The sequence below is a fragment of the Scomber scombrus genome, chromosome 23, assembly GCF_963691925.1.
Source record: "Scomber scombrus chromosome 23, fScoSco1.1, whole genome shotgun sequence".
Lineage (NCBI taxonomy): Eukaryota > Metazoa > Chordata > Actinopteri > Scombriformes > Scombridae > Scomber > Scomber scombrus.
In genome coordinates this window covers 3,320,948-3,336,343 of record NC_084992.1, presented here as the reverse complement: position 1 = coordinate 3,336,343, position 15,396 = coordinate 3,320,948, and the positions used below count along the sequence as shown (strand labels likewise).

At 36.1% G+C, this 15,396-nt stretch overlaps 1 protein-coding gene across 1 annotated transcript in view; it reads left to right on the top strand.

Annotated features, from left to right (window-relative positions):
- The window catches only part of LOC134006179 (zinc finger protein 208-like), a 1,001,836-nt gene that overhangs the window by 612,122 nt on the left and 374,318 nt on the right, over nt 1-15,396 (top strand). The window lies entirely within an intron of this gene.

The window sequence follows — 15,396 nt, the reverse complement described above, 5'->3', positions numbered from 1 at the left end:
TGCAGACGAAAGTGTTCTTGTAAGTTTTGATAATAATGTGATGATCTGAAGGGTTTAAATGTGAAGTAATTCATGGTTTGAACAAATATTGAGCTTTTCTTTTTTCTGTGTGGATAATTTCCTCTTGAGTTAAGAATGAGTCATTGGAAAAATTCAAATATATACAAACCTAATTTGAATTTTGATCTGATGTGGCTTCACTTTCGATATCCACACAAAGAACCTTTTTGTTTAAATTTCCTTACTTTGCATCAGAGGTACAGATGTTGGAGCTGTTTAATCTGAAATGCGCCTTGTTTTTATAAATGTTTTACTAAAGTTTATATGCAGCATAAATAATAATTTGTTTTCTTTATCCACAGATCACCTGAAAGTCATAGATGGAGCCTGACTAGAAGAATGCTGATCCCCAAAGAGGGAAAAAAGTGACTTTAAAAGCGCCACCTTAATTAAAACTGATGGATTTATCTCTGAACACATTTGATTTAGATCCAGAAATTACATATGGAGAAATAAGAGGAACTGTGCCAAATATTTTAATCACGATCAGCGGCAGGACCGTGGAGCAAAACTTAAAACCTCATCAGTCATTTCCAACTTTAACCGTGTTGGTGGACGAGCTTACAGCAAACAACCAGAGGTGACCTCAAACGACCCACGAAAAAGAAGAGAAAGATTTCAATGCATCAAAAACGTTCTTTATCGTTGGGTTCTTACTGTCCTTCTCTGGAAGAGGATCATTATTTATTTTTGTATGTTGAAGAGTCTTTGATAGACTTTAAAAAATATGTAGTTTTTTTTAATGCATCATGTGAAATGATCCCAAACATCACAACTAAGATGTTTAATTCCCACATTTCTGTTGACTGATATAAATGTTTTTGTCAATGTTAAAATTGTTTAGAGAAGGATGGAGTGAAGAATTTAAGTTATTATGTTATTGTTATTTTGGATGAGTTTATCATTAACTTGAGGTCACTCGTCAGTTTTTTTTAATAAGTCACAGTGACTGAAACTCCTTTAACTACTGTAGTGAAACATGTAAAATCCAGAATTTGAGTTTCGGCTGCAGTTTTCTGGCAGGTGTGATTCAGAGCTGAGTTTTCCCTCAGTAGACAATTTTAAGTCAAAGCGCTCTCTGCTCCTTTAAACATCGACTGTTTAAGTGCCTTTGAGCAGGTCATCCACAGTATCCCACTGCATTTATAAGTCTCATTTAAGTGATTATTTCTACAGTATAAGCTTCTGCCTGGTGTATCTTGGTATATTATGGAGTATTAAACTCCCTCTAGCACTTTAAATCAGTGTTAACTACTTCATGTTGTGACACTGAATAAAAAATCTCAAAAAGCAGCTTTAAGTATATTTGATTTTTCCACAATTTAATTTATTTTGTTTCAGGGATATTATTGTGAACTTTATAATAAAGACATTTGCCAAATGTTACATTATTCAATGTTTCATTAAAAAAAACTATGAAGTGGGTACAAATACCCAAATAAATTATATTTATAAATGACTTCTGTGCTGTGACTTTATTCTTCCCATTTGCATTTATCTCTGTCTGCTGTGTGATGATAATCTGAACATCTGATCAGATTTGAACTGAGTCATAGATGTACAGTAAAAGTTCAAACCACCGTATTCATGTTTTGCTGCTTCAGTTTAACTCTGTGGTACTGTAGGTTAAATAGCTTGTTGTGGCAAATGACCGCCAACTTTAGACCGTTTGCTGAGTCAGTGAACTGTTGACTGTGTGTGTGGTTCAATAATAGTTTCACAGTCTTGCTTTAACCTCAACAGTCACATTTTCCTCAAACCATCAAACTAGATACAGAATACAGTTTTCTATCATGATCCTTGTCATGAAAATGTCGAGGTACAAAATCAAGACATTCAGAGAATCACAGGATTTGGATGAACTCTGGGATTCACTAAACGAGCTGCAGCAGCAAGGATTCTTGAATTACCCTGTCACCCTCAAACCAGCATGATTTGAAAGATTAGATGCTGGTTCAGACTTAGTCATCAACTTTTTCAGCATCTCACTTTAAAATATTCACTGGCACACAATAAATCTTGGTGTGTGGCTCCCTCTAGTGGTTAAAACATCAATGTTGTGGAAATGACAGGATCAATGTGTCCTTGGGTATTTTGGTATTAAAATAAACTTTGTTCTGTGTAGCTTCTAGTTTTTTAATTAAAAACATTTTTTTTCTGCATACAAAAACCTGAAACTTTTTTGTCCATTATTCTGCTTCTTACCAAATGATGTTGGATGACTTTCTGAGCTGCATCAACTCTCACCAGTATGGAGCTCAGATGAGAAGATAAGCTGGATCAGAATACTGATGATAAACATGAAGTCTGAGTCTTGAGTATCCAGTATTTTATTCTGTGTGCTGACACTTTTCAAGTTCAAGTTCCAAGTTTATTTTAATTATGCAGCACTTTAAAAGGCAAACAGACTTTGCACCCAAGTGCTTCGCAAAGGCAGGCATGTGTATGGACGTACAAGCATGAAAGGGTCGAAATGAAATCAAAACAACATTTAAGAACAAATTTAAAACCCAAAGAAATCAGATAACAAATAAAACAGATTAAACATAATTAAAGGCCGGAGAATCTTTGGATGCATTTTAAAAGTATCAACAGACTCAGGCTGTCTTATGGCCTCCGGCAGGCTGTTCCAAAGCCGAGGTGCCGATCACTTTATTCTCATTTTGCTAGTTTGAACAGACTCAGAAACAGTTGGATATTAGTTTTAAATAAAAGCTCAAAGAAGATCAGATTCCTCCTCTGGTCAGATGTTATTTCTCTGGTAGCATCAGTGCTAGTTCAATCAGGAGAGACCAGAGATAAAGTAAAATATGTTTATTACGCAGATGATATTAATGATTAGGTATTGTCATAGTCTTTGGACTCTGCAGGGAGAATTTTCAGGATCGTTATCAGGTGTAAAGTGACCACAGCTCACAAGTTGTCTGAGGTCCCGATTTTCTTTCTGGAACTTTTCAACTTCCTCTTTCCAATGACCGATTTCCATGACCAAATCCTCCTTTTCTTTCTGAAGTTCTGACACTTGCTTCTGAAGATTGTTGATTTCATTCTCCAGATGATCCCTGTTTAGCCTATCACTCTCATCACCTGCATGAGGGGAAAGTGGTTTACATCAAATTCCTCTGTACTGCTTGCAAACCTTAATTGCAGCTATAATATGCTGTAATATTTAGTTATACAGTTAAAATCACGAGTCTGAAACTGCATTACCCTTGCCGAAAGTCCTTTTCACACACTGGAATCTCTTTCCTGGTATTTTAGAGGGAGGGAAAAAGATGTACAGTTTCAATTATAAATTGTAGTATAAATCAATGCATAAATCACATTGTTCAAAATATTTTATATGTTAAAATATTTGTGATATAGAGAAGCTAAATCACTTACCACATGTGTACATGAAAATCCAAAGGACCAGTGCAAAAATAATCATTCCAAACACAATTGAAAGTCCTGTAAGTAAAGACTTTGAATTTTTCAATATTTCTCTTTCCCCGTAGATGCCTGAAAAAATAAAAATAAAATGTTTGGAGCAATTTTAATCGCATGTGTGCAGAAGGTTGTTGTTGCCACACCTGAAAAATAAAAAAGAATCAGTATCATGTTATAATGGGAAAAGTTTCTTGCTATGATGTGATTTTCATGTTTCACATTATAACATTTGTTTCTATGCTGGTGATACTGTTGCACATTAGTGAGCCATTAGCATTAGTCGTTAGCTTAAACTGAAGGGATATAGTGTTAGGCTAGATAAAGAAGACTTGCCGAGAACAGTATAATTTGTTTCCCTGGATTGGTGGATGTTCTTTTGTCGAACTGTACAGGTGTAGATACTATTAACCATCATCTCCACTGTGATTCTGCTGAGGACAGAGTAGTATCCATCATGCTCTGTACTATAAGAGTCATTGGAGGAGACACGTTCCGCCCCGAACCTCCACTCTATCTCAGGCTTTGGATACCATTTGTTAGCTTCACACTTAAGCTCTATTGTAGTGCCTCCAGAGTATACAGTGGATATTTCTGGCTCAGAAACAGCACCTACGACTGAGAAAGAGAAAGCATTAAAAAGTGTAAGCATGCCATTATAGTTAAAGCACATTTGCAATAAATGAAATTGTTTTTCCGCAGACTTACCGACACCAACATGGATGAAAAATTCCCTTCCTCTGGTAATAAATTTACATGTGTAGTTCCCTTTGTCGGTGGGTTTTAGGCGACTCAGTTTCAATGACATGTTGCCATTCTTAAGTTCATTCAGAAACAGATTCGTCCTTTGTTGGAAGTTTGGGTTTTGTTGGTCATACAACTCCCGCCCTTCACGGAAAGTATGAATAAATCTGAGATTAAGGTCAGATCTTGTCCACTCCACAGTCTTCTCTGCAACACTCTCTGCAGGTTGCACGCTACAGGGCAGGATGACATCTTCATCAACCAATCCCACTACTGGTTCCGATGAGCTAAGTAAGCGAGGGTCACCTGGAAACAGCATATGACCAAGTAGGCATTTAACATCAAGCTACATGCTAAAGTAGTTGTTTTAATGGCAGGTAAGGCAATTGCGGAGTTTGAAAAATCACAACACAATTATATCACAATTTGTATTTGTGCTTTTAACCTCAAATCTGACCCATTCGTACATCTGAAAGCAGTAAACCAAAGCAGTAAACATTCAACCTTAAATTTGATCAATTGAAGAACTCAATAACTCAAAATCACCATTCAAAAATGTTCACAATGGCTCTTATGTTCTCCTGTTTTGGATAACATAGAACCAGAATATAGTGGTATTATGGATGTTTGTCTCCCTAAACAAACAATGTTAAACCTAAATAAGAACTCACCCTTTTTTAATGCCTGATGGAGTATTAATGAATTAAAAATAGATTTGTGCTTCAAAAGTTTGTTATAGAGGCTAATTATGAGATGATACTATAAGAAAATGAACAGCATATTCAGTAAGGTAAAATAACCCTCATAATGTATGTGGGTAAACTTTATTTTAAAATGATCTAACTGAAAACTTCCCTAAATATTCTCTCTTGAGTTGATCATACATCCTTCTAATGCGATAGAAAAGTAATCAGCAACAGCAAACATTTACAGAATGCAAAATATGTTTGTTTTCATATCTATAATTGCAATGAAAAGGGGAATAAAAAGAAGAAAATATTGAAGGGATTAAAATGTAATCACTATACCTTTGACAGCAGACAGCAAACCTGCGAACAGGAAGAATTCAGCCAAACCAAATGTCATCCTGCAACTAACTGAGTGTTTCACTGATCAACAGTTGTAACAAATGCACCAACTCAAACTCTTGTCTTTCTACTCAATGTGACTATCTGCACATTTAGTTCTTGACGTAAAATTATAAAGCCAAGATTATTCATGTGTCTATGTTGTGCCTTATCATTTGTCAGTGATTTAGAGATTATTAGACCTGTGTGTCAGGTAGTAGAAGGAGTGGTGTATGATTGGTATGTGAATCTTGTTTTTAACCAGCTGTTTCCTTGTTTAGTAGTAAATCTGTTTCATTCAAACAATGTCTCGGGCTAAACTGATGACATAACACTTATGCAAACGTATGCACACCTTGAAGAAACTGACATGATTACCTGGTTTGCTTATGTATGTGCTGAATGCCATCCAGAATGTAGTTTAATACTTTTTGAAATCTTTGTCATTTTGGCTTTGAAAGAATCAAATGTCATGACAAAGAGGGCCAATTGTGATGGAAGCTGTCACGGATTTCAACATCAAGAAATTCGTCTGTGACAGGCAAATTGTGGCAAAGGTATTGTTATCTGCACTTGAGCATAGAGGGCCCAAACACAGGTGTCTTGTTACAGCAAAATCTTCCCAGTCAGTTGTAAATCACCAGTATGTCTGGGAGAAGTCTCCATGATAAGAATTATCGGGGAATGTGTTTTGGCATGTAAAAAACTTGAAGTCACCCATGTCAAGCTGCGAAGAAAACACACATACTAACAGAGACACAAAGATAAGCATGTCTCATGATGTGCATAGACAGACAATAAGATAACAGTAAGGGGGAAACAAACTTACTATGATGCATTCCATGTTCTCGATGCTACAGATAATTGCAAAGAAAATAAGTTACAAGTATAAAATTAACTTAAAAAGAAAACAAAACTGATAAACTGAGCTTTATTTTGAACTACCATTACAAAAAGTGTATCTGAAATTCATGTTTTGACATTAAATTTAAAATATATTATTTACTGCATTTTACATCATTTCACATTTCAGGATCACCTCATTACTAAAGATGAAAAAAAGAAGAATATATCCAACTAAATTTCAGGCATTCACAGGCACAAAACAAAAAGTGTGTGAAACCCCCAACAAGCTTTACCATGCTAAAATAATTTAAGGTTAAAGACTCTCTGACCGCTTTAGACACAGCTATTTTTACATTTTTGCTTAAAATTGTGCAGAACAACACAGTATTTATCCATTTAATCCACTTAAAACTGCAATAATAAACATTCATTCAAATGACCAGGTGTAAGGTGCAATGTAATTGGTCAGTGTTGTTTTCTCCTGTCAAGTGGCAGTGGCAGCGATTTTAAGAACAATTTAAAGGTAACAGGGTTCAAGAGGTGAAGATCTCATGATGGACTTTGCTACTAGTTGGTTGCTATTTTATCTCTTCAAGGCTTAAATGATTATATAAATACCCACCTTGGTTGATGTACTATAGAGTTGGTTATCAACACAATTTTAGACTTTGTTGTTGTGACATGTCTCATTAACAAGACTATATTCATTGTTTTTCCTATTCCTTAATGTATTTGTTAAGATTGACAAGATATACATTGATTGAAAGTAAGTTTTTTCTTTTGTGTTTGTCTCATTTTCATCTTGCCTAGTCTTTACTGTGCTTTTCATTCACCAACCTGGATGATAATGAACTGCTGCTGTTTTAAAAGCAAAGTTGCTCACTGCTAATATTGATTTTAAGTAGGTTTCTGCTGTTTACTCAAATTTGTGTGAAGTTAACTGAAATAATCATTCATGACATTAGTAAGTATTCCTCACTTTACTTTCAGTACTATATACATATATACACATGGAAGTGTTATAATGTGGCTCATACACCTGAATGTTGGACAGACTAAAATATTGTAAACTAATACATATTCCAGCAGTAAGCAAGACAAGTTCAAGTTACTGACTGAATGACAAAACCACAAAATTATTATTTTTAGCAGTGGCTCAGCTATGTCATGTCAGGAAGCTGTAAGATCTGCGCAGTGTGACCTTGCTTGAGTGTGTTCTATTTTGTTCTTATTTCCTTCAATAAACTTTATGCAAGTTAAGATAGGTAAGATAAGTTACATATTCTAATTAAAGCTTGTTGGTAAAAACAAAACAAAAACAAAAACAAACAAAAAACCCAGATGAGTTTTCCCAGCCCTGTCACTGTCAGTGTTGTCTGTTGTCTGAGCGAGTTAATGACCCAGAAACACTAGTGTATGTATTGTAGGTGGTTTGGTTTCATATGTACATACACAGCGAATCAAAGCAGAGGAAGTGGTGGGCGAAACAGTCAGTCAGCAATGAGAAAGGATGGCGAACACTCTGTTATACCTCAGCCTTTGTAAGTAAAATCTTCCTCTTTGTGCTTTGACTTATATTTCACAGAAAGTCTTATTTGTTGAAATACAATATCAAATATGATGAAACAACCATAATCTTCACCTCTTTTTCTCTCATGTGCCATACATGTTTTGTTAGGTGTGGTTCATACACTTGCTTCTTCTGATACCAAAAAAGAAGGTAATGAGTTCTTGTTCTGCAAATGTCTTTCTTTCTTTCTTTCCTTGTGCATTTTAGTATATAACATGAATAGATTTCCATTATGCACCACAACAATTCTCTGTATATTCATATTGTGTCTTTAAGACTACTATTTTATTTTTTTTAAAAAGAAGAAAGATTTCACTTAATGCTGATTGCTGTTAGTATACGGAGCTTGAAAGGTTGAGTCATGCACCTGTATCAGGAATACAACATTTGTCATCTTGAAATGTGTCAATTAATGTGGCAAACAGGTGTCACTTCTTCACTTTAGTTAAGGAAATCCAAATTTTAGGACACTAATAGATGAAGCAACTTGATGAGATGGAGATTTTAGCAGTGTGGTTCTTGTGTTGAAATCATTCTCAAACTGTTTTCTCTATATTTTTCCTCCAGTCTCTATCCAAATCATTCCCAGCAGATCTCAGTTCCTTTCATATGAGCAAGTCGGCCTGAGCTGTGAGGTCTCAGCTGGGGGTGGTCGTCTGAAGAGGAACACAACCGCCAGAGGAACCGAGTCTTGCTCATATGGCTGGGGAACTCTGAGGGGCTCAACCTGCACCATCACCACAGTGTACCAATCAGATACTGGACTCTACTGGTGTGAGTCTGATTCAGGAAAACGAAGCCAGACTGCAAGCCTTATAGTTACAGGTATGGACTGTTAGATAGGTAGATGAAAAACCTCAAAAGTCTAATGTTGTTTAGTGTAATTTCTTCCATAGAGATACATACTCTTACATATAGTGCTGCAGTGTTTGGTTGATGGGAAAATATGGAGCCGCCCCCTGCTTACAAATATCAGTATTTGGTGGTTTCAAAGATATGACACGTAAAATAATAATATTTTGCTGTGATTCCCTTGAAGTTGGTTATTTAAGATACAGTGTTTACTGAGTGGGATATTTTAGTGTTGAAAAATAAATAATGCTCTCAGGTTGACAGAGCATAATAGCAACATGTTTGGCTGCTTATACACCTGGCATGTTTGGTTTAGTTCAAATAAACTCTTTTTTTGTCGGTTTGGTTCAGTTTGCTTTTGGCTGCTGTCTGCTGAATACTAGCACAGTCCAAAACAAACACACGGAGACACTTTGAACACAGGAAATAATTCAAGTGAACCAAAATGTATGTTGGTGAGAACGTTCACTACTCACCAAGGCCACTTCCTGTAATGCTATGCTGAGATCTGCCCAAATGAATCATACCACAGGGGAAAACCAATCAACATTACTGAACAACACAGGTTTAAAAACGTCCCTAAAAGGTGGATATCGGTCTACTTCTTAGTAAACTTTGTATTAAAAAAGTGAAGACTGTCAACCACAGTAATTGTTGATAATAGATATGTCATTTTGGTTTTGTACTGTTAAATCCATGATAGTGAACTATCAAAAAGGCAGTCTTACAAATATGTATGTAAGTCAGATCAAATGTACTTATAGAGCTCATTTTAAAATGGCAGGAGGTGACTAAAGTATTTTACAGAGAAATTTAAGATCAGGGTTCAATGTAAATGTGCCCAACAAGGAAATGAGTCAGAAATCTATGTGCCCAAAGTCGATTTTTACTTGCCCCTAAACAGCAAAGACTGAAGTAAATCATTGTTTCATCTTTATTTAAGTAAATTAAACAGAACAAGGGCACAGAGTGGCAGATATGCAAAGCAACAAACATGCATGCTTTTAGAAAATGGTCCTTTCCCTGTGATTTACTGAACACTAAATTCTTCTGATGAGCACCGTTTATTTCAAATGATGGAATAGACTCCCTAACCTGATGGCTCATACAGTTTTTGGACTGATTTCTTCACCCCACACTTCCTGACTTCCTTCTTTAATGTGTCTCCATCTCACAGCTAAATAATTTAAACAAAACAGACAAATTACACATTTTGTCTACATTTTGTCTTCAGCCAGTGGAAGCCTGTAATGAAAATGAAATAGGATTGAGCCTTGTCATACACCACAGAAGACAGTAGCACAAGAAGCTGTTCGTAACAGATCTTCAGTAGTGGACATGATTTACAGAAAACCTCTGTAATGCCTTACCCTGAATACCTGCCACATTTTTTAGATGGTCCAGGAGTCTACAGTGGTCGACCCTGTAAAAAGCAGCAGAAATGTCCGATACATTAAAACTGCAACAGCAAGTCATCTTTTACCTTTAACAGGGAGGATTCAGTTTTTACAAGATCATTATCACCACAGATGTAGTTTTGAGTTTGTGATGCTGTTAAGTAAACATCCTAAACTTACTTGTAGCTGTTGAAGTAGATCATTGTTCATGTTGTGGTCAAACAGTACACAAACTATATGTTGATCTATATATCACACAGGCTGGTTGTAATATTTTTTTCTCATTAACACTGAATTGTTTCTGTCATTCAGCTGGCTCTGTGATCCTGGAGAGTCCTGTCCTTCCTGTGAAGGAGGGGGAAGATGTGACTCTACGCTGCAGAAAGAAGATGATTCTCTCTAACATGACAGCTGATTTCTATAAAGATGGCATCTTAATTGGAACGAGTTTTACAGGAGACCTGACCATCCACAGTGTTTTAAGTTCTAATGAGGGACTCTACAAGTGTAGCATCTCTGATGGGGAATCTGTCGAGGAATCACCAGAGAGCTGGCTGACTGTCAGAAGTAAGAACACACTTTTACTATTGAAGCTATTTTAGATGGGGTTTTTTTTAGGAGCATGATGTCAAGTACAGTTCCCATAATAAGTATTCATCCCCTTGGAGGTTTTCCCCTTGTATTGCTTTTATAAATGGAATCATGGTGAATATAATTTGTCTTTTTTGACAAACTTGGTGGCCTTCCTTACCAGTCTCCTTCTTGCACGGTCACTCAGTTTGTGAGGACCACCTGCTCTAGGCAGATTTATACATGCGCCATATTCCTTTCATTTCTTAGTGATGGATTTACTTGAACTGCAGGCGAAGTTCAGTGACTTTGAAGTTTTTTGTATCCATCCCTTCATTTATACTTCTCAATAACCTTTTCTCAGAGTTGCTTGAAGTGTTCCTTTGTCTTCACGGTTTAATTTTAGCCAGGAACACTGATTAACCAGTGACTGGACCCTCCAGACGCAGATGTTTTTATACTACAATCTCTTGAGACATATTCACTGTACTCAGGTGATGTCTATTTCATTAATTATGAGTCTACTAGCACCGATTGGCTGGACCTCTGTTGAATCTGTCACTTTAAAGGGGGTGAATATTTAATTAATTGACATTTCTTAAAGACTGTGTAAAGTGAATTCAGACATGTTCCTCTAAACATTAAATAGGTCATAAATGTATTTCTAAAAAAGGTGTAAAAAGCATTTCAACCATTTAGATTTGAATTGTACATATTATTGTACATATATATGTGTGTGTAATTTGATAGATTTAAACTTGTGCAATGAAATTCAAACTCAAAAATATCTGTCCAGTTTCAGATGCAGCCGTTTCTGAATATCCCCTGATGTCTGTTTGGAGACTGATAAGCCTTGTTGTCGTTGGGACTCCTTATTTGCTGTCCACCATAATACTCGGACTCATATACCGAGACGAAAGAAGAGGTTAAAACTAACACTACTGACCCAAATCAGTATTTGCATTTATGGTTGTTCTGGTAAAATATCCTATTTCATATTTTTGTATATGCTGTTTCCTTCTGCTGTGTTCATCCCTCTTTCTTCTTCTCTTCTCCCTTCATGTTCCAGCACGTCAGCTTGTTGCAAAGGACAGGAGCCACGATGTTTTCATGGAGGTTGAATAGACTGTACACAGATATGAAATAATAAGATGTTTTTATACATATACCTTTTTTATCTAATACAAAATTTGTGTAGTTTTAACATTAATATTAGCATATTAAGATGCACCTACACAATTCTATCATGAACATGTTTCCCGTCGATGAGAAAATTAACAGTTCTTTTTATGTGTACTAAACCACTGTCCCTGTCAAATGTACTAAAAATATACTGTTAAATACCTATATAAATGATATGTATAAATTATGGCTGTTGTAGTTTTTTCCCTCTTTTTAGATGTACAGCAGCACCGTAGTGAAATTAAACCATTCATTCATCTTCCGCTAATTATAAGGAAGGAAGGAAACCCAGACGTCTTTCTACTCAGAAACGGCCTCCAATTCCTTCAATACAATTCAGGGAAAAAAGAAAGCAAATAGCTCACAAACATCAGATTAAAGTTTCAAACTAGGCAGTGCTGATCAAATATGGATCAAGATTCTCTTACTTCATTGCCTATTTTTTGTCTCAAATGTGGAAACAGAAAGGAAGGATAGAGACGGACACACATGCACTAACATATCTAGTTGGACCAGCAACCACAATCAAGAACAGAGCAGCTCAGACTACAACTAACACAGAGTGTGACTTCAATCACTGCTCAGGTCACCATTAGTCCCTTATATTCTTACATCGCAAATATTTGTTCACTGACATCCAGTGAGGCTGAATATCATTTATTGCACCTTTAATTCACAGTATTATTGTTCTACTTCAATGTTTTCCTGTTATACCTTCAGTTGGCCACTGGGTGGCAACAGATACACAACAATCTGCTGGTACTCACGACAGGCCACCAAAACGGTCACTTCTGCTTTTTCATTATAGAAACATCATATACATATTCTAATGCAGCATAAAGAATTTTAATATTAATGCAAGAATACTGTAGATTACACATTGTTCATATATAAAGATTATTCAAACATTTTCAATCTCGCATTGTAAAATCTTTACAAACACAAAAATGTAAAAATAGTGAGGTATTGTTACTTGTTACTACATTTTTACGTCTTTAAATTTAACAGTGGAGAATACTGAGTAGATTGCTTTCTAGGTTTCTTTCAGCAGTGATGTACAGACACTCTTCAGGCAGCAGGGCAAACGAAAACAAAGTTAAAAAAGAGCACCTTTACTGTCTGCAGGGTAAAAGTTATGCTAATTTTAGGGATTCTTGAACCAATCCGAAAGTCAGAGATGGTAGAGGCCTCTTGACTGAGAGTCTATAACTATAACTGACTGACTGTTAAACCACAGGAAGAGGAAGTTCTGAACTACATTATATTTAAACTGCATTCAGTCTGATGTTCAGACAAGTCCGCAGCAAGACATCATGGAGGTCACAGCTCTCTGCTTCAGACTGTGTGAGTACTCACTTGTTATGGTTTCTTCTCTTCATCATCTACATCAAAGTATCTCTGTCTGATGTACACATCTATTCCTTTGTTTATTCAGTGATTCTTCAACTCATTCAGTTGGGGACACAAAGTCAGAAAAGTGGTAAGTAACAAATACAAAATCCCACAGATACTCTTTTATGTTTTGTTTGTTTATTATTGTATCAATGTTTCATCTAAAAACTCAATTAGTAGGTTGACATCAACCTTTTGAATCTATTATGTAATTTAAGTTCCTGCAATTTTGTTTAATTTTGTATTTTCAATCATTAATGTTCATGTTTCTGGTCAATATCTGAATGCATCTTGCCAAGAGACACAATTTAAACTGATTCTGTCACAAGGTGAACACATCTACAGTCATTTACTTAGATGCAGTTCTGAATGTTTCATTTGGGACATCTCTCAGTTTCAGATGCAGCTTTTCTTCGTATTACTCCAAACAGACTGCAGCACTTTGAACACGACTCAGTTTCTTTTGACTGCATTGGGTTTGATGGCTCGATTTGGTTGAGTTGGATAAAAAATAGTGGGGAATTAACACGGGTATGTGATATTACGAGGACACCACCAGGGCCACTCTGCACCATTGATCGAGCCTATATTGAAGACAGTGGAAAATATTGGTGTGAGACTGATGGAGGAGAAAGAAGCAACAGTGTCAACGTCACTGTGACTGGTACAGTATATTCATTGTGTTTCTAAAACAAATATATATCTATTTTGAACTTATTATCTGTTTCTCATCCATTATATCCATAATGCTTGTTCTCAGATCAACATTTTAAAGATGATCACTCCTGTCTAAACTTTAGTTTTCTACTGTGTCACTGCAACAATGTACATATAACATATTTGTAACATTTGTTCAATATGTTGTATCAGCTGGTTCTGTGATCCTGGAGAGTCCTGTTCGTCCTGTGATGGAGGGAGACGATGTGACTCTACGCTGCAGAGATAAGGAAAACCACACCAACATCCACGCTGATTTCTACAAAGATGGAGTCTTCATGCAGAGCAGTCCTGTAGCAGAGATGACCATTAACAGTGTTTCCAAGTCTAATGAAGGACTGTACAGGTGCAACATCTCTGGTGTGGGAACATCAACAGAGAGCTGGTTGGCTGTCAGAGGTGAGACATAAGAGTGTTACAAAACAAAATAAAGATGACATTTTCCTGGTTATATGGCCTGAGTACATGCAGATTATACATGATGATGGTAACCCTACTTATGAGAAATGCAGTTGTTTGACATTCAGTAGAAATTTGAATAAAAGTTTGCTTGAAAAAGTAGTTTAGCTTTTGTGACTTTTTCCCTTTTCCCCAATTTTATATTGTGTTACTGCAACATTGTACATATAACATTTTTCTGACATTTGTTCAATATGTGGTTCAGCTGGTTCTGTGATCTTGGAGAATCCTGTTCATCCTGTGATGGCAGGAGACAATGTGACTCTACGCTGCAGAAACAAGGAAAACCACACCAACATCCACGCTGATTTCTACAAAGATGGAGTCTTCATGCAGAGCAGTCCTGTAGCAGAGATGACCATTAACAGTGTTTCCAAGTGTGATGAAGGACTCTACAGGTGCAGCATCTCTGGTGGTGGAACATCACCGGAGAGCTGGTTGGCTGTCAGAGGTGAGACATTACAGTGCTATAAAGATGACATTTTGCTGTTTGTATGGCCAGAATTCATACGCATATTGTTGATGGTAATCATGTTTATGAGAAGTCTACTTCTTTGGCACTTGGTAGAAAGTCTGTATAAAAAGTTTGTTTGAAAAAAGGAGCGTGTTAAATTATTTCTAAATGTTTTATGGCCATCTTGCTTAAATTATGACCTCATAGGTAAATAAAAGTGATATTTTAGTGACACTTTCATGCTGCATATTCTTCATATTTCCAGTTTGTTTATATATTTAAACATGTTGCATTGTTAAACCCTCATGACTACCAACTGGGGTCTCTGGTGATCCCAGGAATAAACTACTGTAAGAAACAAATAACTTATTTCTTCACAAAATATTATTCATGTCAATAATGTCATCAGAAAAAACAACAACTGTTATTTTAGGAAAGCTACAGTTTTGGACCATTGATGAGAAAATTCATTAGGAACAAACTGATTGACCAAGTGATACAATTTGGACCGATAGAATAAAGCATATTTGAGATATAACAAAAAAGTAAACCACTGTGGTCTGTGTACTCTACATGTGAATTTCCTCTCTTGGGATCAATAACGTCTTATCTTTTTTTTCTTATAGTCTTTGCAGCATGTCACTGTCATCACTCCTGCCA